This window comes from Acomys minous (assembly GCF_964271855.1).
Source record: "Acomys minous genome assembly, chromosome: 10".
Classification (NCBI taxonomy): domain Eukaryota; kingdom Metazoa; phylum Chordata; class Mammalia; order Rodentia; family Muridae; genus Acomys; species Acomys minous.
In genome coordinates this window covers 62,786,471-62,810,629 of record NC_140491.1, presented here as the reverse complement: position 1 = coordinate 62,810,629, position 24,159 = coordinate 62,786,471, and the positions used below count along the sequence as shown (strand labels likewise).

At 52.6% G+C, this 24,159-nt stretch overlaps 1 protein-coding gene across 1 annotated transcript in view; it reads right to left on the bottom strand.

Annotated features, from left to right (window-relative positions):
- Positions 1-23,786, bottom strand: part of NACC2 (NACC family member 2) — a 73,793-nt gene extending 50,007 nt beyond the window's left edge. The window contains exon 1 of the mRNA XM_084800231.1: positions 23,661-23,786. The gene's annotated coding sequence lies outside the window, so the exon portion shown is untranslated. The remainder of the gene's footprint in view (positions 1-23,660) is intronic.
- Positions 23,787-24,159: the final 373 nt, after the last annotated feature.

Genomic DNA, 24,159 nt, shown 5'->3' with positions numbered 1-24,159 from the left:
GGTGGGGCTGGGGGAGGTGGGGGTGGGGCTGGGGGAGGTGGGGGTGGGGCTGGGGAGGTGGGGGTGGTGGGCTGGGGGAGGTAGGGGTGGGGCTGGGGGAGGTAGGGGGTGGGGCTGGGGGAGGTGGGGGTGAGGGCTGGGGGAGGTGGGGGTGGGGCTGGGGGAGGTGGGGGTGGGGCTGGGGGAGGTGGGGGTGGGGCTGGGGAGGTGGGGGTGGGGCTGGGGGAGGTAGGGGTGGGGCTGGGGAGGTGGGGGTGGGGTGTGCCTGCTAAAGAATTTTTTGTTTTTATTAGTGGTGGTGGTGGTTTTGGGCTTTTGGCCTTTTCTCCTTGTTTTGGTTTGGTTTGGTTTCGGTTTTTGAGACAGGGTTTCTTCTGTGTAACAGCCAGCTGTCATGGATTTCCTTTTGTAGGTCAGACTGGCCTTCAACTCAGAGACCTACCCGCCTCCGCCTCCCAAGTGCGGGACTGAAGGCGTGCATCACTAAGCCTGGTCGGCTTGTTTTTTGTGTGTTTAGTTGGTTGGTTGGTTGGTTGGTTGGTTTGGTTTCTGGTTTTCCAAGACAGGATTTCTCTGTGTAGTCCTGGCTATCCTGGTCTCTCTTTGTAGACTAAGTTGGCCTGTAACTCACAGAGATCTACTTGCCTGTGCCTCCAGAGTGCTGGGATTAAATGTATGAACTATCACACCCTGTCATTGTTTGGGTTTTTTTTTTTCTGAGTGATGAAAATATTCTAAATTGATTGTGATGAAGGTTACACAACTCTGATCATACTATTACCTGGGTCATGAACTATGACCATATGGGCAAATGTTTCAAAAAGGAAAAAACACTTAAGTGTAGTAATGATGCACGCTTTTAATCCCGGTACCCAAGAGGCAGATCTATGAACTCGAGGCTGGCCTGGTCTATATATCAAGTTCCAGGCCTGCCAGGGCTACACACTGAAACTGTTGGGTAGAGGGGTAGGCAATAAAGAAAATAAAAAAGATGCTGAGAGATTGAGGTGTGAGGATCACAAGTTCAAGGCAAGCCTGAGTTACATCGTGAGTTCAAGGCCAATATGGGCTACAGAGCCAGGTCCTGGGATGACAGGATTGCTTAGTGGGTAAAGTGTTTGCCACCAAGCCTGACGACGTTTGTTCCATCCCTCACACCCAAATGGGAGAAGGAGAAACCGTCTTCCAACCTCCATAAGAGCACTGTAGCATGTGCACCCTCAACCCCCACAAACACACAAGTGTAAAGAGGCAAATGATTCACTTTTTAAAATATATAAATCAGCTCTATGTCATGTATAAGACATCCCCAAGCTGGGCAGTGGTGGCACAAGCCTTTAATGCCAGCACTCGGATGCAGAGGCAGAGGCAGGAGGATCTCTGTGAGTTCAAGACCAGCTTGACCTACAGAGGAAGTTCCAGGACAGCCAAAGCCACATAGAGAAACCCTATTTTGAAAAATCAAAAAATAAGAAACAAACGAACAAACAACAATCCTCAAATATGGTGCTAATGGAATAGCTTGGCAGTTAAGAGATTCTACTGCAAGTGTAAAGGTCTTGAATCAGGTTACCAGCACTGCGTAGGGCAGCCCACAACTGCTTTTAACTTCAGCTCCAAGGGATCTGGTGCCTCTGGCCTCCATGGGCACACACCCACCCCACAGACACTCACAAACGTATAATTAAATTTTTTTTAAAACTTCAAATATAATAATATATATAAGGCAGGCTAAGAAGAAACGGATAGAAAAAGATAAATCATATGGGCACAATCAAAAGAAGGCAGGGCTTACTTCATAATTAAAATGTATAAAGGTGGGCTGGAGAGATAGCTCAGTGGTTAAGAGCACTGCCTGCTCTTCCAAAGGACCCGGGTTCAATTCCCAGCACCCACATGGCAGCTCACAACTGTCTGTAACTCCAAGATCTGACACCCTTACACCAACGCACATAAATTAAAATTAAATAAAATTTTAAAAAATGTATAAAGCCAACGAGAAGACCCCTGAAGCTAGAGGGGCGGCCCACAAAGGACACTTGGCTGCTTCATGTGGACACCAGACAGCAAGCAGTACTTCTAAGTATGAAGCAGAAAGTGGCAGCGCTCACAGGAGTCCTCCCCAGCCTTCCTTTGTTGTTTTTTGTTGTTGGTGGTTTTTTTTGTTTTGTTTTGTATTTGTCTTTCTCTGTGCAGCCTTGGCTGTCCTGGACTCATTTTGTAGACCAGGCTGGCCTCGAACTCATAGAGATTCACCTGCCTCAGCCTCTCTGAGTGCTGGGATCACAGGCATGCATCACGTTGCCCAGCTCTCCCCAACCTTCTAATAACTGATGTAACAACTGAACAGAAAATCTGCAACAACACAGAGAACTCAACTGCACCAACTGTCAGGATCTAATCCTCACTTACAGACCACCCACCTGGTAGCAGCCGCCCAGGACTTCACTGTCCCAGCGCCCCAGGAGCACTCACAGGATATAGAGTGAGCACTCACAGGATAGGGAGCATCTCAACCCACAAGGCCGAGAAACTTAAGACTTGAGGTTGAGCTGGGGCTGTAGCCAGTGGCAGATCAATCGAGGCATGGTGGTTACCCCTGGAATTCCAGAACTTGGGGTGGGAGCAGGAAGGTCAGGAGCTCAAGGTCAAATGTAGATATATAGCCAAGTGTGAGACTAGCCTGGATACATTAAACTGCATCATTATCATCATCACCAGCATCAAACACTGATACAAAAAACCATCAGTATGATGGGCACAGTGGCTCACAGCTGCAATTTCAACACTTAGGAGGCTGAAGCAGGATTTAACCAGGAGCCTGAGGCAACACAGCCACAGCTACTCTGAAAGAAGGAGAAAGGGAAACAGAGAGAGAGACTCTGGGATCCATCCTTGGCACAGGCGGGTAAGGAAAGGGAAGAGGAGGAGGAGGAAGAGGAGGACAGGGAAGGAGGAAGAGGAACAACCCCTGACCACGACCACAAAGGAAGCAAGTCAGAAGTCAACAAAGGGAGCAACAAAATATTCTCTTTTTATTTTATTTTATTTTATTTTTGGTTTTTCCGACAGGGTTTCTCTGTGTAGCCCTGGCTGTCCTGGACTTGTTATGTAGACCAGGCTGGCCTCCAACTCACAGCAATCCACCAGCCTCTGCTCCAAGTGCTGGGATTACAGGCGTGCACCACCACACCCGGCTAAACTAAGTAGTCTCTCAACACTTAGAAATAAGCAGAAAATTTCTGAGGAATTGACCCGTGTGTCAAAATGAAGGGAAAAGAAAGGACAATCCTGGGCAGGAGAGACAGCTCAGCAGTTAAGATCACTGGATGCTCTGAAGTTGTGAGCTGCCGTAAAATTTCTTACTTTAATGAAGAACAACACCCAAAGGGGAACCGCGGAGCCAAGAGTATTGGGCCAAAGTCTAAACCAGAAACCTAAGCTCCCAGCTCAAGAACCTTAGAGAAAGAACTAGGCCCATCCGAGGCCAGGCGAGCCAAGAAGAACCAAAGCCCTGAAGATGGCACCGACGAGGAAAAGAACAGGGGTCGGGGTAGAAATCAATGAAATAATACACTGCTTGATTTTTTTTTCATTGTTATTGTTTTGCTTGTTTTCGTCTAACGGGAAACCCTTCAGCAGGATTGACAAAGGAAAAAGAGACTTAAGAAAGCTGCTGAGCCTCAGGGCCTGACTTTGCTCCCTGGAGAGACCCTATGCCTTCATGTTCTTCTTTGACCTCCACATATGAGCAAGCACACACACCCCAACACCCATGCCACATGCATACACAAAAGAAAACAAGTAAATGCAAAAAAAAAAAGTTCTTTTTGTTTGGTTGCTTTGGTTTTTTTCCGAGATAGCCTTGGCTGTCCTGAACTCACTTTGTAGACCAGGCTGGCCTCGAACTCACAGTGATCCACCTGCCTCTGCCTCCCAAGTGCCGGGATTACAGGCGTGCGCCACTATGCCCCACCAAAAAATATTCTATCAGTCTCAAAAACAAAGCACATGCCATTACTACAGCCGTCACCGCAGAACATAAGGCGAAGGTAACAGGCAGACCACCGCCCACACCTGACAACCCGCGTGAAATGAACCAGTTCTTCAGCATACACTTTCCCTACTGTGTACGCTCTACCCGAAGTGAAAGAGCATGTGCAAATAAAATAAGGAAACAATGTTGTTGGTGGTATTGGTTTTGAGACAGGGTTTCTCTGTGTGGCCCTGGCTGGCCTCAAACTTACAGGGATCCAGGTGCCTCTGCCTCCCGAGTGCTGGGATTACAGGCGTGCGCCACCACACTGGCTTGGGAACTGAAATCTTAACTTGGAAATTCTCAAAAGGAAATCTCCAAGTTCAAAGGAACAGCCCTCCTGGGGAGCCCTGTGAACTGCTTATATACCAACAGACAACAGACAACACAGTTCCTGCAGAACTACAAACACGTGATGGTGGAAGGTGAGAGCTAACTACACAAAGTTGTCCTTTTGACCCCACATCCTGTGCACCACCCCCAAACACATATATGAACAATGATAAATATTTTCAGCTATAAATAATGCAGACACCAAAAAGGGTTTCCACAAATTTTTAACAAATATAAGTCAGTAATATTTACACACCCACATACAAACATACACCCTCTCTCTCTTTCTCACAAGTACACAGTTTTTTATTCTTTTTCTTTTTCCTTGAGACAGGGTCTTACCATGTAACTCTGACTGACCTGGTGCTTGCTCTAAACCCCAGTATGGCCCCAAGCTCACAGAGATCTGCTGCCTCCCGAGTGCTGGGGTTACAGCCCTGCACCACCACACCTGGCCTCATGCGTTTTCACTCTAATACCTGGGTTGAACCCAGAATCACACCTGGGCTCTCATCCTGAGTACCACAAAAACCAATAGTGGCAAGAAATGGGTGCCAGCCATCCACCAAGGCATACATGGGCCCCATGTATGGCCCAGAGCAGCCCTATTTCACAGTATGCCCTGTGCCCAGCCTTGTCACCCTACACTCCTGAGACTCCAGAATGCCAAATGACAGAATCTCCAAACCCAGCACCCAGAGCCGGTGAAGGGGACAGCGTGCGTGGGCAGAGACGGAATGACTCTGTCCCATCCAGGTGACACAAGGGCCAAAGCTCCTGAACAACTTAGAGATGCTCAAAAGATGCAGTGGCCCTGAGGGAAGTCTGAGGCGGGGCTGTGCTCTCAGTCCTGCACAGGACCCCAGGGGAAAGAGCTCCTGGGCTAGGGTAAGCTGAAGCTGCCAGAGCACAAGACACACAGACTCATGGGAAGGGGTGAGGAGTGGGAACTGAGCTACCTTTCAGTTGCTATGCTAAGCCACCATGACCAAGACAGTAGGAGGCAGAGAGGGCTAACTGGGAATAGCATGGGCTTTTTGGTTTGTTTGTTTGTTTGTTTAAACATTTATTTATTATTTATATAGTATTCTGTATGCATGTGTTCCTGAAGGCCAGAAGAGGGCGCCAGACCTCATTATGGATGGCTGTGAGCCACCAAGCAGTTGCTGGGGAATTGAACTCAGGACCTCTGGAAGAGCAGCCAGTGCTCTTAACCTCTGAGTCATTTCTCCAGGCCCTGACATGAGCTTTTTGAAACCACAAAGCCCTCTCCTAATGATGTGCCTCTTCCAACAAGGCCACGCCTCCTTAATCCTTTCCAAACAGCTCTACCAAGTGGGACCAAGCATTCAAACAAATGAGCCTTGGCCGGGCGTGGTGGCGCATGCCTTTAATCCTAGCACTTGGGAGGCAGAGGCAGACGGATCACTGTGAGTTCAAGGCCAGGCTGGTCTACAAAGTGAGTCCAGGATAGTCAAGGCTACACAGAGAAACCCTGTCTCTAAAAAACAAAATAAAAAAACAAAAAAACAGCAACAACAAAAATAACAACAAATGAGCCTATGGGGGCTGTTCCCATTCAAACCACCTCACTGAGTCAAGCCCAGGTGGGGCAGACATACAAGTCCGAGCAGGACAAGCCAAGCGGAGACACTACTATGGTGGGTTGGTGGATAGGAGCTAGCCATCGCAACAACCACCTTACAACCCCAGCCAGGACCACATGCACACAGGAGACTAGACTCTCACCTCTTCCTAGCAACCCTACAAGCAGCTGGGAAGCCATGGGGAGGCTCAGGCTTTGTCCCCTGGGAGATGACATCCACGTCACTGTCACCAGTGCGATGCAGCCGCCGCACCTCTCAGATTCTCTAACGGTTCCCACGGGAGCACTAAAGGTAAATATGTTAATTTGACTTCAATCATGGCTTAAAAAAAAAAAAGAAAAAGAAAGAAAAAACACACGCTACATTAGCTTAGGGCACAGATCCTAAAAACCACTTAGACATGCATGTCACCGCACCTCCTCAGCAAATGGAAGCTTATGCTCCTTTTTTGGGGACCCAGGAGGCAAGATGCTCCCCCCAGAGGGAGCAATGAGGCCTCTGGGTGGATGTGGAGACCAGAGAGAAGCAGGGTGCTTCCCCAGAGTGCCATGTATGGCAGGGTGAGAGGGATTCTTACTTGGTCTGCCTAGCACACAACACCCACGCTGGCCAGAGCAGTGGGTCCCATCCTTTGGTGTCTAAGCCCAAGATTTCAACCACTGAGCCTACTGTGCCAGCTCCGAGAGTCATCCAGGCCAAGATCCCTGAAAGTCATCTGCAGGAGCTGAGGGACAGTAGACACCTGGCTCTCAGGTGGATGGCAGGGACACTGTCACAGTACAGTCTCCAGGCAGGAGTCCTGGCAGCCCCCCTGACTTCCAGCTGAGGGGACCATATAGGCCAACAGGAAGGACGTGGTGGTGCAGAGCCATTCAAAAAGGAGTGGAAAAGCCACCTAGCCTTTGGAGTGGGCAGGTAGGGCCAGGCCGGAAGTCACCTGGAGCTGGATGTCAGTGTGTTCGCCAAAGCCTGGAAATGGCTGCACCAGCAAAGAGGAGGGGGGCCCAGAGGCCTCCCCCAACTGCCTAGTCCGTGTCTAGGAACAGGAAGTTTCTGAAGTCTGGAAGCTTATAAAATCCAGGGAAGTCTCAAAAAAAAAAAAACCTCAGCAAAATCCCTAATTTTCGCATTGTGGATTGAGCGGCCCAGCCCCATGAGCCCTCGCTGCCCTGGGAATGACCTGCAAGCTACTCCCTGTAGTCAGCGGTGGGAATGGGAGCTCTGTTAGGCAGCTGCAAACAAGCCTTCTCTGCTATGGGGGCTCCCTGAGTCTGAACTGATCCCGGAACACAGGTCGTCAAGATCAGCCACGCCCACCCTGGCACAGAATCACATACCGCCCAGGAAGGACCGCTGTGCTCTGTAGAGACCCAGTAACTGGGCCCCCTTCTCCCCAGACCAGTGCAGTCTCTCTACATCGTAGGCCCCTCGCTGCCTCCACCTGGGTGCCCTCTCGAGGCGTCCAGAATCCAAGCTAGGCGCTCTGAGCCACAAAAGGAAGTCTAGTCTTAGGAAGAGCATCTGCAGTCCAGAGTACCAATCCGCCCCGCCTGCAGGCAGCAGGATTTAGCACACAGTGGACCATAAGAGGGACCTGAGTCCCCAAAGAGGCACCACAGAGGGGCCAACTGGACCCGGCAAAACCAGGACATCTGTCCCTCCTCTACCTGCTACCCCAAGTGTATAGGAAACTTTCCCATGAGCCCCTGGGCCCCTGACCACAGAGGCAAACAGCCCTGGGGAGAAGAAACAGGGTGTTCCTATATCCCAGAACCAAAGAGGACACAGGAAATGATCCCCAGAGGAGGGATCCCTGGCCAAATGGGGCCCTTGAGACCAGCTTAGGACTCTCCACCCCTTAAGCTGCTGGAAACCCAAGCAACCACTGCCTCTCTAGGCCCAGCAGGCGGTGGTGCTGTTGGGGCTGCTTGCCCATACTTGGTTAGCTAAGTTAATGTACCAACTTATCCACTCCACCCCCCCAAGTAGAGTCAAGGCAGACACAGGGACAGGCCACTGGCTGTTTCTATTGTTCTGCGTACCTCTCATAGGAGCCTGGGGCCTCAGGACACTCAGTACCACTCGGCCTCACCCTGGACCCACAGAAGGGCAAAGGCTACCTGTAGGCTAGCCATGGCTGCCCACTCAAGCCAGGGCACAGACCCCTGCCCTGCTTTACTTAGCCTTCCTGAATCACCTGATCCAGTGTCATGGAGGCAACTAAACTCCATCGACCCAGAAGGCCGTCATCAGCTAGACTGATTATCCTCGGGCACCAGACGTCCACTGATCCAGCTAGGGGTCCAGAGCAACTAGACTCCAAGACACCTGCAAAGGTCTGAGAGAATGTCAGGCCATGGCCATCACTAGAGCCAGCTCTTCCATGACAGCCCTACTGTCTGGCCACACCTCTTCTCCTCTAGGAGATGTGAACAGGGTGGGGAGGGATGTGAGGGGGGCACCTTCTCCCTAAGGAGGCTCCATCCTGAAGTGTGAGGACAAGCCTCAAGTGGGTCCCTCTGCCTTGGTGCAAACAGGGTGCAGGGCCTTGGACCCCCAAACCCAGCTTTCCCCATCTGTTTGGTTTCCTTGAGCCAGTGGCTTGGCCTCTGGAGGTTTACCTGTGTCCTCCATGCAAGGGAGGGGCAAGTGTGGGTACGCCAAGTGGCACGCCCAAGAGGGTTACGGCCCATAGCACTGGGCCAGCTGAGTCCTACCAAACACTAGAGAGAAGAGCCAGCCCCGCCCCCCCACTGCTCTCCTAGCAGAGGCACTCCCCAAATCATTCCTTTGGTCCCTGAGGGAGATTCAGCCTGTACAGCTCTCTGTTGGGGCATTACGCAGATATCTGAGCAGCAGGGACAGCTACCTCAAAGCAGCACCTCCACCATCCAACTCACTGCACAAAGGACACCACCCCAGGGGCCACTTCTGTCCCAGCTCAGGAAAAACCAGGCACTGTCTTCTGCAGGCCACTGAGTTAGGTTTTCACTCACTCCCCATCGCACACAGCCCACCTCAAGCAAGCTTGCCCACTGACTTTCACACAGCCGTCTCACAGCTGTGCCACCGGAGACCCGAGCCAAGGATCCAACCCCATCGGTTTCCTTCTAGCGGGCTGAGACGTTCGGAAAGAACCTTTATAATCCTGTGTTCGACTCCAGAAACATCATTGTTACCTCTGGACTGAAGGCCAGTGTCGTTCCCGAAGTCCCAGGGAGGAGCAAGTGGTCATACATAGGGGGCTGAGAGGAGGGGGAGGGGCAGGGACCACTAGGAACTGTTTTTTTTGAGGGTCAGGATTGGATTTCTGTTGTTGATGATTTACTTGTTTTTATTTCATGTGCACTGGTGTTTTGCCTACATGTATGTCTGTGTGAGAAGGTCAGATCTTGGAGTTACAGACAGTTGTGAGCTGCCATGTGGGTGCTGGGGATTGAACCCGGGTCCTCTGGAAGAGCAAGCAGTGCTATTACCACTGAGCCATCTCTCCAGCCCAGTGATTTTTTTTTATTTTAAAAGGCAGGATCTCATTCAGTTGCCCTAGCTCACCTCCAACTCACTCTGTAACTCAGGTTGGCCTGGAAATGTTTCCTTAGCCTAGGATGACAGACATGGGCTACCACGCCCCATTTCATTTGTTTTATTTATATTTTTTTGAGATGAAGTCTCATCACATTATACTGGCTGGTCTCAAACTCCTAGACCCAAGCACTTCCCCGCCTCAGTCTCCCAAGCCGCTGGTACCACAGGTACGTACCACCTTGCCTGTTTGGTAAAGAATTCAGGGCCAACTGGGCACGGTGCCACATACCTATAACCCTTGCATCTGTGAGGCAATAGCAAGTGACCTCTGAGTTTGAAGGCTGTCTGGTCTACATAGAGAGTTTCAGGTCAGCCAGAGCTACACAGTGAAAGACTGGGATGAAGCTGGGCATGGTGGCGCATGCCTTCAATCCTAGAACGCGGGAGGCAGAGGCAGGCAGATCGCTGTGAGTTCGAGGCCAGCCTGGTCTACAAAGCAAGTCCCAGACAGCCAAGGATACACAGTGAAACCCTGTCTCAAAAAAAGAAAAAGAAAAAAGAAAAGAAAGAAAGACTGGGATGAGGGAAGAGGGGACAGAGAGAGGGGGGAGAGAGATAATTAATTGATTTAGGGTTCCCTCACCATTCTGCCCAAGACTGGAGAAGGCAGCTGGCAGACTCAGCAGAGCTGGCACTGTGGCATGGCGGAAGCACTCAGAGAAGGAAATGACCGGGAATGGGAGGTGTGGCCTTTGATACTGCACCAAGTGGACACGGTGTTTCTAAAATCATGCAGACCCAGACGCTCAGAATGTGCTCTACCAGAAACAGGGCCTCTCAGGTGTAACGAACCAAGTTAAGATGAGATCCAGGGTGCCAGGCAGTAATGGCGCACATCTTTAATCCTAGTGCTCAGGAGGTAGAGGCGAGTGAATCTCTGAGTTCAAGAGGAAGGAAAAAAAAAAAAAAGAGATCCAAGGTGGATCCTAATCCACAGGGTAGTGCAGCGAAGTGAGACCCTGGGAAGGTGCTTGAGTCATAGGGGTAGACCTTCGAGAATGGATTTCCCATGGCTGGAGAAATGGCTCAGCAGTTAAGAACACTACTATTTTATAAAAGGACCAAATGGCAGCTCACAGTTGTTTCTAACTCCAATCCCAGGGGTTCCAGTTCTGTCTTCTGGCATCACTGGGCACTGCACTCATGAAGTGCACACACATAAGCAGGCACACACTCATACACACAAAATAAAAACAAATACACCACAGCACTCAGGAGGCAGAGGCAAGCAATCTCTGTGAGTTCGAGGCCACCCTGACCTACAAAGAGTTCCAGGAGAGCCAAGGCTGGGGAACCCTGTCTCAAAAAACAGACAAATAAACCCTTTAAAAAAAATAAGGGGGTGGGGACTGGAGAGATGGCTCAGAGGTTAAGAGCACTGTCTGCTGCTCCAGAGGTCCTGAGTTCAATTCCTAGCAAGCACATGATGGCTCACAACCATCTATCTATAATAAGATATGGTGCCCTCTTCTGGTGTGCAGGTACACATGCAGGCAGAATACTGTATATGTAATACATAAATAAATCTTAAAAAAAAAAAAAAGAGTGGATTCTTGGAGCTGGAGAGATGGCTTAGAGGTTAAGGGCACTGTCTGCTCTTTCAGAGGTCCTGAGTTCAATTCTCAGCAACCACATGGTGGCTCACAGCCATCTATAGTGAGATCTGGTGCCCCCTTCTGGCCTTCTGGTGTACATGCAGGCAGAACACCGTATACATAATAAGTAAATAAATCTTTAAAACAAACAAACAAACAAACAAGAGCAGATTCTCATCCCATATTTGAGCCCTCGCTCTGGAGCAGGTTAGCTCCAGGAGGGGGGTCACGAAGCAATCTGAGGAGCCAGCCCACTCATGTCTACACTTGCCATGGGAGTTAGGGTAGCATTAGCCTCTCACACCAGAAGCTATGAAGAGCAGGGACCAAGACCAACATCTTGGACTTCCCAACATCCAGACCCGTGAGCCCAACCGAACCTCCATTCTTCATCATCAATCACCAGTCTCAGGTACCCTGTTCCAATAACAGGATACAGACTGAGACAAAGGCTGAGAGAGGATGGAAGCCCCAGCTGGATTGATGTGAACCTGAGCCAAAACCCACCAGAGGCCACTGGTACTCCCACGGGCTGGCCAGGACAAGAGAAACACTCCCACAGCCTGTGCAGGAAGAGTGCCACTCGCAAAACCTCAAGCATACATTCTGCCCTTCAACTCCCAGCCTTTCACAATGGCGGTCCCATTCCCTAACCTGCGCTGACCACACGGTCCCTCACAGCGCCGAAGGGACCCTGCTGCTGTCAGTCAAGACCCAAGCACTTCAGAGTCAGGAGAGAAACAGGACCCGCGGCTTGCCATGGCATCAGGTGTGGGGATGCCAGTCTTGGGGACACCAATGCCTTTTCCCCCAACAGCCCCACAATCTAAGGAAGACTGGGAGGCACGGTGCCAGCCAGGCAGCTCTGAGCTTCTCTATGTGGGCACATCGTCCACCCATGGGCTCCAAGGACCCTGAGGGGCATGGTGCTCACACAGGATAAGACCTGTCCTGCCTACCAAGAAGAGACTTGATACCCTATGATCATATAGAGGGGGAGGTAATCCCCCTCAGGAACAGTCATAGGGGAGGGGAATAAGGGGAAATTGGGAGGGAGGGAAGAATGGGAGGATACAAGGGATGGGATAACCATTGAGATGTAACAAGAATAAATTAATAAAGGAGGAAAAAAAAAAAAAAAGACCTGCCCTGCCTCTTGGTAGATCTCTGTGAGCTCAAGGCCAGCCTGATGGTCTACACATGGAATTCCATGCTTGGCAGGGCTACATCGTGAGACTGTGTCTCGAAAAGAAGGAAGTGTGGTTGCTGGGGAACCTGCCTCTCCAGAAACAGCTGTTGGCTGTGACATGCCCCTAACAACCCTCACCATTTGGTAGTGCTACAGCTTCCTGCTTCTACCGAAGACCCAAGTCAGTCAGTCAGTCAGTCAGTCAGTCAGTCTGTCTGTCTGTCTCTGTCTCTGTCTCTGTCTCTGTCTCTCTCTCTCTCTCACACACACACACACACACATACACACACACACACACACTCAAGATCCTGTGTCTGCCCCTTCCTCCACTACAGACACAGATTCCTCAACCATGGCCAGCCTTAGAGACTGGCAAGAAGCCAAGAGTGGCAGCTCATGCCTATAATCCCAAAACCCAGGAGACTGAAGCAGGAGGATTGCCATAAATTCAAGGCCAGTCTGGGTTACACTGTGAGTAGTAGGACATTCTGGGCTGCAATGACAGGCTGTCTCAAAACCAGAGACAGAAACCTCAAACAACAAATAGACATGCCCCCACCTCAAGTGACTAGCCACACAGCTTGGAGCATGCCACCATCTCCAGCTGTAGAGGTGACACCAGAGGACACAGTGGTGCATGTGTGATATTCCTGCCCCAGATATGACAAGTAGGCGTTAGGGAAGGTACTCTTCCAACCAGCCTGGCCTCTGGGTCAAGATCCTAGAACTGAGAAGCGAATGGAACATTCTAGGTGAACTCCACTCACAGCAGCACCATATCTGCCAGGCACATCAGTCCTCTAGATGTCAACAGGATGCCCACATGCTAAGGTGAACCGGAACTTCCCAACACCTGCTACAAGGCAGATACCGTAGATGTTAGAAATCAGCCATCTCCAGGACAACCTCAGGCTGGGATCTCCTCACCTGAAAACTCAAAGGCTGGCCAGGCGTGGTGGCTCACGCCTTTAATCCCAGGACTCGGGAGGCAGAGGCAGGCGGATCACTCTGAGTTCGAGGCCAGCCTGGTCTAGGCTACACAGCCAAGGCTACACAGAGAAACCCTGTCTCGAAAAAACAAAAACAAACAAACAAAAAAACAAAAGAAAGAAAGAAAAAAGAAAACTCAAAGGCTTCCGAATGCCACTCTGTCACTGGGAGCACAAAAGCCCACAGCTAACCTCTAGACATGGCTCAAGGTCCCACCACAGCGGAGCCAGGCTTGGTGGCACACACCTGAAGAGGCTGAGGAGAGAGGATAAAGACTTGGAGGTCAGCTTGGGCTACATAGTAGGGGCCTGTTCCCAAGAAAACAGAAACAAACAAACAAAAAAAACCCACAATGCAAACAGAGCTAGTGCGATAGCTCAGTGGAGTAAAGGAGTTTGCTGCCAAGCCTGACCACCCAAGCTTGATGCCTGGAAGCCACATGGTGGGAGCAGAGAACACACTCTTCTTCAAGCCGTCCTCTGACCTCTACACTCCTTAGCAAGTGCATACACTAGAGGGGGGAAGGTAGGTATGCAAGGTAACTTATTCCTAAGAGGTCTGGAAAAGAGTTCTTTAAGCAGCAGCGTCACCCGCCAATGCTGCAGAGCAGTGTATCAATGGAGGCCCGCAGGGGTTGGCAGGGGCAGGGATGGAAGCTAGTCTTAGGCTTAGAGGAGCAGGGTAACCTAACACAAGTCTTAGTTTCAGACTGGAGGTGAGACTACAACATCCCAGCCAACCCCAAAGAAGGGGACCATGTCCGGGTCACAGGCTACAGGTTCTGTCACCCCTCAGAAGCAGCACACAGAAGATGACCAGCCTTCCCAGAGGCCCTGCCTTCCCAGAGGCTCCTGCTAGTTGGCAGAGATGAGGCAGAGATGTGTCTCCAAACCCTAAGGTGTCCCATACAGCGTTGGGGGGGGGGTTCTCAAGATATCATGACACATCTTCCTGTGTCATGAAGACCCTGGTGAGTGAAGGCAGCCTCCAGTGACCTCTGGGCCCACAGGCTCTTTCCTTCCCAAACCTGGTCACCTGAAAAGGAAGAGATACCTGGGAGCCTGCTGTGTGTCAGGAGAGAACCAAGGCTGTCACTTCCCACAAGCCCACACCACTGACGCCAGCGTCAGACTGACAAGGCTGCTGGTGGTCCAGACAGTGCCTGGCCTGGCACTCGGGTCCCAGGTGCAAACGGAGCTGAGGCGAGCTCATCCAGAGTCAGAGGAAAGAGGCTGCGACAAGGAGGCAGCAGCACTGGTTCAGGCAAGGTCAAGCGTGCCTGCAACTGTGGAGCCGTACTTGAACCCCCGAGGCTAGCTCATCCTTCCAGCCTCCCCTACACCTGCAGCCGATGTGCACCCTACCCTGTCTGCTCCTGTGTCAGCCATGTCACCCCAGGGCTTCACTGTGACCCACGCGCTTTGGTTTCCAGGCCACTTCATGTGACACAGACTCACCGCTAAACTGGGTTACAGTAATTAACACAATGCCAGTCTCTCCTATCCCAAAGCTTACGTAAGCCTCGGCCCCATTTCCCTCCTTCGGCCCCTCTGCTCTTTCAGGCCTCTCTAGCTGGACTGCCGCTCACACACCCTCCTCTAGGCTTTGAGGAGCAGCAGATGCTGGATCTAAAGCCCACCCTGCTGGCACGTCCTGTCCTGCAAGAGCCACCAGGCACAAAGGTTTTCTGTCCTGGACCAAAACTTCGCATACTGCCCCCTTCCAAATAAACCCACCAACAGGGCCTTATTCACAAACAGGGCATTGATTGGTTAAGGAGCTGAGTTGAGTTCATCCAGAGTTAGAGGAGAGAGGCTGGAACATGGGGGCAGCGGCTAGAGCGGCACAGGCAAGGTCAACTGTGCCTGGACTGTGGAGCCGTGAGAGGGTAAGCCTGGCTGGGGAGGCTCTCAGCACGCACACAAGCTGGATTGTGGAGCCGTGAGAGGGCAAGCCTGGCTGGGGAGGCTCTCAGCACGCACACAAGCTGGATTCCGAGTTCAGCCTGGGTGTCTACTGTTGATTTTGGGCAGGGCTGGAGAGATGATGGCTCGGTAGCTAAAAGCACTTGCCACTCTCCAGAGGACCCTGGTTCCACTCCTAGCACCCACAAGGCAGCTCACAACCATCTGTGCCTCCAGTTTCCAGTGCCTTCTTCTGGCCTTTGTAGACACCGGGCACACACACAGTGCACAGACGTACATTCAGGCAAAACACCTACACATATAAAATATTTTTTTTCTAATTTTAAGAAGAGTTTTTTTAAAGATTCGTTTATTTGGGGCTGGAGAGATGGCTCAGAGGTTAAGAGCGCTGCCTGCTCTCCCAAAGGTCCTGAGTTCAATTCCCAGCAACCACATGGTGGCTCACAGCCATCTATAATGAGTTCTGGTGCCCTCATCTGGCCTGCTAGCTCACAGAATTTTGTATAAATAATAAATAAATCTTTTAAAAACTTTGTTTATTTTATACGTATGGGTGTTTTGCCTACATTTATGTATGGGCACGACATGTGTAAGTGCTCATGACCACCATGTAGGTGCTGGGAACCGAACCCAAGTCCTCTGCTAGAGCAGCCAGTGCTGAGCCACCTCTCAGGCCCCCAATTTCTGCAGGTTTTTTTGTTTGTTTGTTTCGCACTTTTTAGGTCAGCCCAAAGCTATCATCCTTTAACACACCCAAGGGTGCTCTCGATGCCCTCTCCTGCAGACCACAGATACACACACACAGGTACTCTCCAGCTAGCAGGTACCCCATACCCCCCATGGCAGCCATCACAAGTGGGACGAGAAGCAGCACAAAAGAGGCCATTGTTAGGGACAACGTAGGATATGATACAAGGTGGCCTCCCCAGAGCTGCCTGTGCATCAGCCCGGGCCAGCCGCCCTGACGACTGAAGTGGTGTGCTGTGTGCTATTCCCTCATTTCACACACAGAGAAACTGGGGCCCTACACCAGGACCCAAGTGCAGTGGGGAGCAGGGCCCATACCCCAAGAGGATCCTGGGTATAAAAACCTGGCAGTAGGTGGTGGCACATGTCTTTAACCTCAGCACTCAGGAGGCAGAGGCAGGTGGATCACTGTGAGTTAGAGGACAGCCTGGTCTACAGAGTGAATCCAGGACAGCCCAAGGTACACAGAGAGTCCCTGTCTCGAAAAAACAACAACAACAACAACAAAAAAACCAGGCTGAGTTCCAGGCCAGCCAGGTCCTGAGTTCAGGGACAGCCAAGGCTATGCAGAGAAAACCTGTCTCAAAAAACAAAAAACAAACAAACAAAAAATGTTAAAAAACAAAACAAAAAACCCTGGTGGACTGGAGAGATGGCTCAGTGGTTACAAGCAGTATCTGGTCTTCCAGTGGTCCTGAGTTTGATTCCCAACAACCACCTGGTGGCTTACAACCATCTGTACTGGGACCTGGTACCCTCTTCTGGCGTGCAGATGTTCATGCAGATAGAGCACACACAAACAAACCAGCACTGTAGGCAGCAGCCACTAGGAATAATCATCAATATGAACCTTGAGAATGTCCCCATCTACTCCTGGCCGCTCCAGAGAGGGCATACCTCTCTACCAGATGCCAGAGACTGCATGCGCGCGCACGCGCGCGTGCACACACACACACACACACACACACACACACACACACACACACACACACTGGCCCCCAGCTCCTGCCCCATGCCCTAGGAAAACTACTTCCCAGACCTTGGCTCTTTATCAGGAGAGTTGGGGTACAGCAAGAAGATTTGGTGATACCCAGTGGGCACTGGTTTCACCACACTAGGGCATCTTTGGGGGGCCAACTATGGGCTTTTGCTAACAGCAGGTAGACAATTTCTAGAACCCCCAAAAGGGCCTTTCCACTGTTTAGGATGCAGGACATTACTCTATGGGACTTAGAACGGTGGAACAGCGTTTTAAAGAAACGTTCTCCCAGCCGGACTGCGCCACCCCCATTAGGATGAACTGGGAGGGTAAACACTGGGGAACACCGCCTCCTCCTAACAGTGTAGCCGCCATCAGACTCCCAAAGGCCAGCGCAGCAGGACACTGGCATGTCTGAGCACACCCTTTCCCAGGTGCTGTCCCTATGCCCCCTGGAAGCAGCCCAAACCTAGCAGCCACCCAACCGGTGGGACAACTGCTTCCCCTTGGCCACGTCCATTCCTCAGGCTCAGGGACTGCTGAGTCGCAGAGTGCCTATGTCAGGGTCACAGCACTGTCACCCCAGAGAGCTGCTAACTCCACAAGCCTGCCAAGAGGCAGTGAAGGATGTGGGTGGGGCTGCACAGACCTCAGGCTCAGGGCTGCTGCTAGGCCATGGGGACCAGGAGGTCAGAGGCCTGGGTCTGCAGGGTGAAGACAAAGGAAGAAAAGTCTCAGCCCCAAGGACCAGGGCCCAAGCTCTAGGGAAGCCAGACTGGCCCCGCCTGCCAGGATTCCCAAGCCGCAGGCAATTTGCATAATATTCTTTGCAAGTTAATATCAAGACTGATAATGATCTCCCTCACAGCAGAGCGGCTGAGGCGCTGTTACAACACTAAGTAATCATATTTTAAATTATGTTTCCCTTTATAGAAAGGTGTTGCAGAAACACAGACATGAAATCTGTCTGTTGCAGCCCACTGCCAACCACCTGACCAGCCCTAGCACTGCCAGGTGCCCACAGAGCTATCCCGGGAAAGCCGGTCCTGGGGACAGAGAGGAGCTGCTGGCCATGCGTGGGCCGCAGGAGCACACAAGTGCATACAGAATACATGCACATACGTGTACCTGTGCACACCTGACCTGACTGCCCAAGAGTCCCACACTCCCGCCCTGAACTCTCAACTGTGCTGGGAAGACCTGGATTCCGGCTTCCATAGCCCCAAATCCTAGACAGAAATACCAGTGTACCCTTACATAGTCACAGAAAAGGGGGAGTGAAGGGATGGAGGGAGGGGGCTCCCCCTTTCTCTCTCTCTCTCTCTCTCTCTCTCTCTCACACACACACACACACACACACACATACACACACACAGCACGATGGCTCTCTTCTGGGGGAGTAAGAGTACCCCAACCCCAACCTACCCCTCAGGCCACACCCTCATCCCTCTGGGCTCTTCCTCTGGCAAAGCCACACCCCAAAAGCACATCTTACAACCAAAGCGAAGGAGGTGGTGGGCCCTGGACCTTGCCCAGTGAGGGAGCCAAGCTTTCCCATTTTGTACTCTCCTCATTTCGGAACCAGGACTGGCCACTCAACCTCTATTTTCTTAAAAGCTCCCCCCTCCCTTTTTTTATTTAAAAAAAAAAAATCCAATTATAGCACAAATCTCTCAGCAGGGGTCAGTGTGGAATAAGAATAGCCAAAGTTAATGGACATGACACAGGCGAGATAAATGCCTGAAGGGTTTCAAAAGTTGTATGATGCAGATTTCATTAACATTTTAATTGTAATGTATCTTTTTAATCTTCTCTCACCCTAATGGCTTTACATCCAAAAAAAAAAAAAAAAAAAAAAAAAAAAAGAAAGGAAAAAAAAGAAAGAAAAAACTGCTGACAACAACAAAAAGTATCAATATACAAAATTTAACAAAGGCGCTTAGCAGTGCAATGGTAACTAGATTAAATGAGCAAAAACTGTTAACATTGTGATTTTTTAAGAGCACAGTCAAGAGAGCAGCAAAGAGTGGAGAGGGCAGAGGAGAGGAGGGAGGCCAAGGACAAAGCCCCACAGCCCCAGTTGGGCCCCAGATGCCCCAATACAATGCCCTGGGGAGCCAGCAGCCACAGGACAGGACAGCAGACCACATCCCCCAAGGCCAACCCAAGATCCCCCACCAATCAGCCAGAGGAGATGGAAGGGAGAGATTCCAGAAACACCAGAGGCTGGGCCTACCATGCCCCTCTCTTCCAAATTAGGGCTGCAGGTGAGAAGAGGCCCCATAAAAAGGCTTTCAGCATCTCCTGTTGGAAAGACCACCTCGCCAAAAGGCACTACTATGCAGCCAGGGGCCCCAGACCACTCTTGACCATGGAGACGCTGTTACCTCTGACTTTTAAAACTGAAGGTTTTCTAAGTATTCCTGGCTCGGATTTCAAAGGAATCGAGACATTTTTATTTTCGACCAACACAACAGTCCTTGGGAGCTGGCTTTGCTGGACCCAATGTACCCTACCCCAGATGCCCCTGCCTTTCAGACTGCCATCCTTCCCCACTGGAATGCCAGGGGACATTGATCACCCCAGGACCAGACAACTCCAAGGCGGGACTCCCTGCTCACCCCCAGTGACTATATTTGGGCACTTTCAGGCCCCGTTGTTCCCGCCCCACCCCACCCCTGCCTGCTTCCCAGACACCAGTAAGGGGCGGGCCTGGAGCGGGAGCTCATCTGTGGCCGGATGCCCTCCTGGATGCCAGGCCTGATGCAGGGAGGAGGGGCAAGATTCCTAAGAGCCCCAGCCAGTCCTTCCCCAGGGACCTGGAAAGAACTCCAGAGAAAAAGCCTCCTTCTCCCTGGGACGGAACCAGCCTCCCCTTAAAGGGCCAGCAACATGCTCACCAAGGGTCTCACCACCCCACTGGCAGCAGGCCAGGCAGAGCCAGCTTGGAGACCTAGGGTGGCTCCAGACAGGGATGGTCCCACAGCCTGGGGAGGGGACAAGATCTCCAGTAATCTGGCCTCAGGTTCCTAATCTGGCCACTTCCCAGAACCCAGGCCCAGCACTGCAGACTCCAGGGCAGGCAGGGGGGTGGGTCAGAGTCCATCCTCTGTTCTGTTCACAGGACTCCCAAGCTCCTATCTGGCCAAGAGACAGTGTGAGCACCAACATGAGGGCACAGAGACTCCTCTATGCTCCTGGGCCTGTAGTCTGGAGAACCAGGCACACAGGTCTCTGGCTTCTAAAGCCCAAATTTCCAAATGTCAAAGACCAGCCTGGCTCTAGGAAAGTGAGAACTGCAGGCGATGCCAACAGGAGGCAGGCCTGGGAAAGAGTGAGAATTTGCTAAAACAGCAACAGAGGTTGCCAGGATCCTTGCATTGGACAGCAGGCCAGAGCAGCCACCTCAGACCAGATTGCAGGCTGCTTCTCCAGTAGTGGGGGCCCAGCAAGGAGTGGGGATGGCAGAAGGCTGAAAGGGGAAAACAACAACCACCACAACCCAGAAGGAGGCAGGGCTACCCACATCTGAGATGCTAGGTAAGCTTCCCCGCCACCTCCTGATAACTCAGGGCCTTACAGATGAAGAAGAAGGTACAGGTAGCCAGGGACAGCCCAGGCTCTTCAGGCAGGAGCTTGTGGGTGAATGGAGCAGTCTCAGCAAGCCAACCCTAAATAGGCTCTGGCTCCCCTTCATCACCTGATCACATCCAAGCAAAGAAGACTATACACACTCTCCCACAGGGCCATGAGCAAGTAGCCTACACCTGCCAGGAACAGCTAAAGGCCAGTGTCCCAGGGGCTGGTGGTGCCTGTCTCCTGCAATTGAAGAAGTGTCTCTTGCATCACCACAGGGCTCTGCTCCTGTCTCCAAAAGGCCAGGCCTGGAGGATACTCGGAACCCTAAGTCTTAGGAGGCTGAAAGATCGGGGGTTCAAGGTCATCCTCAGCTACATATTGAACTCAAGGCCAGCCTGAACTATATAAAACTCTGTCTTGAAAAAAAAAATCAAAACAAAAACAGGTCTCAAAGTCCATGCGGATTTCCTCAGCCCAGGGTGACCCCTAGGGACATAGCCATGGGTACCAGCATCCAACCATTCTAACCAGATAGTTCCTCAGAACTGGAAGGCAGCCTACATCATCCTGAGAACCCAGGCGCAGCAGGAAGCCAGTGTAGACCAGACACACAGAAGCAGCTGTCAAGGCAAGGGTGGGTACCAGCAGGGAAAGCAGCATACACTGGGAAGGAGGCTGCACATCAAAGACACTTCTCAAATGCCACTGCCACTAGAAGTCTGTGGTAAGGGACTGAGGTGTGACAGCAGGGTTCATGGTCGCTGGACCAACAGCACACCCTCAAACTGCTTGTCACCCAAGGTGACTTCAACCCATTCATTGTAAGCTCTCCAGAAAACTCCCTGGAAGGCCACCAGGCTGGAGAGGCCAAGCTCAGAAGATGGGAGATGGGGGTGACTTCACCGGCTGTAACATGCAGGGAGTAGGTCTGGGGCAGGGAGTGGAGAAAGCATGGACAGCCAGGGCTGGGGGCGGGGGAGCATGATGCACATTCTAGGATCAAGGACCTCAGAGGCAGGGACTCATTTTGTTAAAAAAAAAAAAAACACAGCTCTCCTTTCAGTCCCAGCAGTGCTCGACCCCCCTCTGCCAAAACCAGACAAGACCCTAGAGGCAGCATTGCCCACCATGCAACTCAGGCAGGAAGGACCTCTGTGGCAAACAGGGCTCGGTGGTACACCAGCTCAGCATCTGAAATCACTATCCTGATATGATAGTGCAGGCTCAAGAACCAGTCCGAAAAAGGGGTTCGGTAAGGCCATCAACCAACGTCATGCACAATCCCTCTCCCAGCGAGAGCACTGTGGGCACCCTACATATAATGAATGCCAGCAGTCCATAATGCAGGCTGGTGGTGGACGGGGGGGGGGGGGGGGGGGGGGCAGCTCGGGAGCAGCCTGGCGCTCAACTCTTTCAGTACCAGTGTTTCTCTCTGATAGTGTTTCCCAGCACTCTAAATGGCTCCGAGCTCCCGGAATCAGCAAGGTTCAGACGCCAGGGTGAACAGCCTTCACCTAGCACTATGCTGCCATAGGCATGGCCGCTGAGGAAAGATCCAGGCCACTGTGAAGTGACAAGTGATACCTCGCTCTACTTGGGCTAATTCCAACCAGATGGCCTAAAGAACACGGGTCAACTGCCCTGGGTCTCACCTCTTCCTACCCCTCACCTTCATTTGGACTTCAGCCAAGGTGTCACCCAATGAGGAAGCACCCTTTAAGGACTGAAGAGTGAAGGACACTGGTGAACAGAGTGGGCGGTTCCACGGGTTTGGAGAAGACTTTTGGGAGGGTGGGACAGGAATGCTGGCTGCCCACCCCCTTAGCTGAACAAGCTTTGTCCCCTCAGCTGTAACGTGAAAAGTCAAAGCCACCCTCCCAGGACATCATGTTTAAAGACCACACAGAGTGTAGAGCCCCATGGGACGTAGTGCCTTCATCCTTAGTCAAATGGAAATAGCTGTCAAGAATTTGTAGAAAGAAAGAAGAGGACAGAAAAGAGAACCAGAGGCCGCACCAGGCAGGACTGGGACACGAATGTGCACTTGAATTTCTCAAAAGGGAGGGACCAAGAGCCCAGCCAGGCCATTAAGGACCATGGCATAGCCCACTCCACCCCTGCACAGGCTCAGCTGCACCGCTCCCCAGAGCTACACCTGAAGGCTGGTAGAAGGTGGTCCAACAAAACATCTCCAGCCAGAAGCTCCGAGGGGAGGGAGGAGGGTACAGTGGGTCAGCTCCAGGGAGCAGAATGGGGGGAGCCCATAAACCCTAGTGTTCAAACAGCACTAAGAGGACAGTATCAGCAGTTTGCAGCGCAGAACGGATCTGCCCACGAAATGAACCCAGAGAAAAGGCTGAAGTGACCCACACACTCCCAAAACATATGCACAGAAGCGGGCACCAAAGTCCCAGGCTCAGGTGAGAGGCTACGAAGCCCGCCAACCTCCCCTCCCCTAAGCCCACACACCCAAGTTTTCTTGGAGAAGAGTCAGGAGACCTTAACAACTTTGCGGAGATGCAGAAACGGGGACAAGCCAAAAGCCCCCTCCCCCGCAGCGAAACTCAGTGTCTCCCAAAGTTAGACTTGGCAGGAGAGAAAAGGGGAGGCAGTGACGAGCCCCCTGCCCACCAACCGGCCCACCTAGTTAGGGAGGGCGGGCACCGGCCGAATCTGATGCGCAGACGCGCTGCCTCTGACCTGGCTGGCCAGGAGGGGTGTGTCCCCTGTGCCCTGGCTAGTGGCCAGTGTCATCGGAGCTTCCCCTCCCGTCCGGGACGGACCCCGGGTCTCCCGTGGCCAGAGGACCCCGGCGGGAAAGGAAAGAGCTAGCGCGCCCGGAGCCTCCGCTATGGCCGTGCCGGGTCCGGGCTCTAGCCGGGACACCTCCGCGAGCCGGCCTCTCCGCCCCGGGGCCAGCGCGCAGCTACAGCGCGGCCCGCACCCCACTCGGCCGCGCCCCGGGCGCGCGGCGGGCACTGCGGCAGGCGGCGGGTGCGCAAGTTGGGCGGCCGCGCCGCGGAGTTTGCGGCAAGTGCGGGTGGGACGACTGGCCCGCGGCGGAAACGGCGCGACGCGCGCCAAGTTGGCCGTACCTGCGGGCACCCGGCCCAGTCCGGCCTGGGCAGCTGCGGCGCCGCCCGCGGCAGGAAGTGCTCCGGCGTCCCCGAGCTCCGGCGCCCGCGGACTTTCTCCGACCTCGCCCAGCACCGGCGGCCGCACCGCGGCGGGGGCGGGGCGCGGGGGAGGCGCCCGCGGGCTGTTTAAAGGGACAGAGCGCCGAGCGCGCGCACCCGCGCGCACTTGCTGCCAGGTGGGCGCGGGGGAGGGAAGCCCAGAGGGGTCTGGTGGGAGATCCCGACTCAGAGAGTTGCTACGCCGGCCCTTACGAGCGAGCGCTTAGCGTCGGGCACCGAAGGGGCTGGGATCAGCGGCCGAACAAGTACCACCGGGCCCTGGCGCCTCCTGCCTGCCCGACTTACAGCCGCGTGGAGAAGGCTCTTGCTGCATTCAGGCCCGGTGGGATGCAGGCGTGTGACAGTCTCACCAGTCACTGTCAGCTGGGCTGTTTGCCGAAGGCCATGATATCATGGA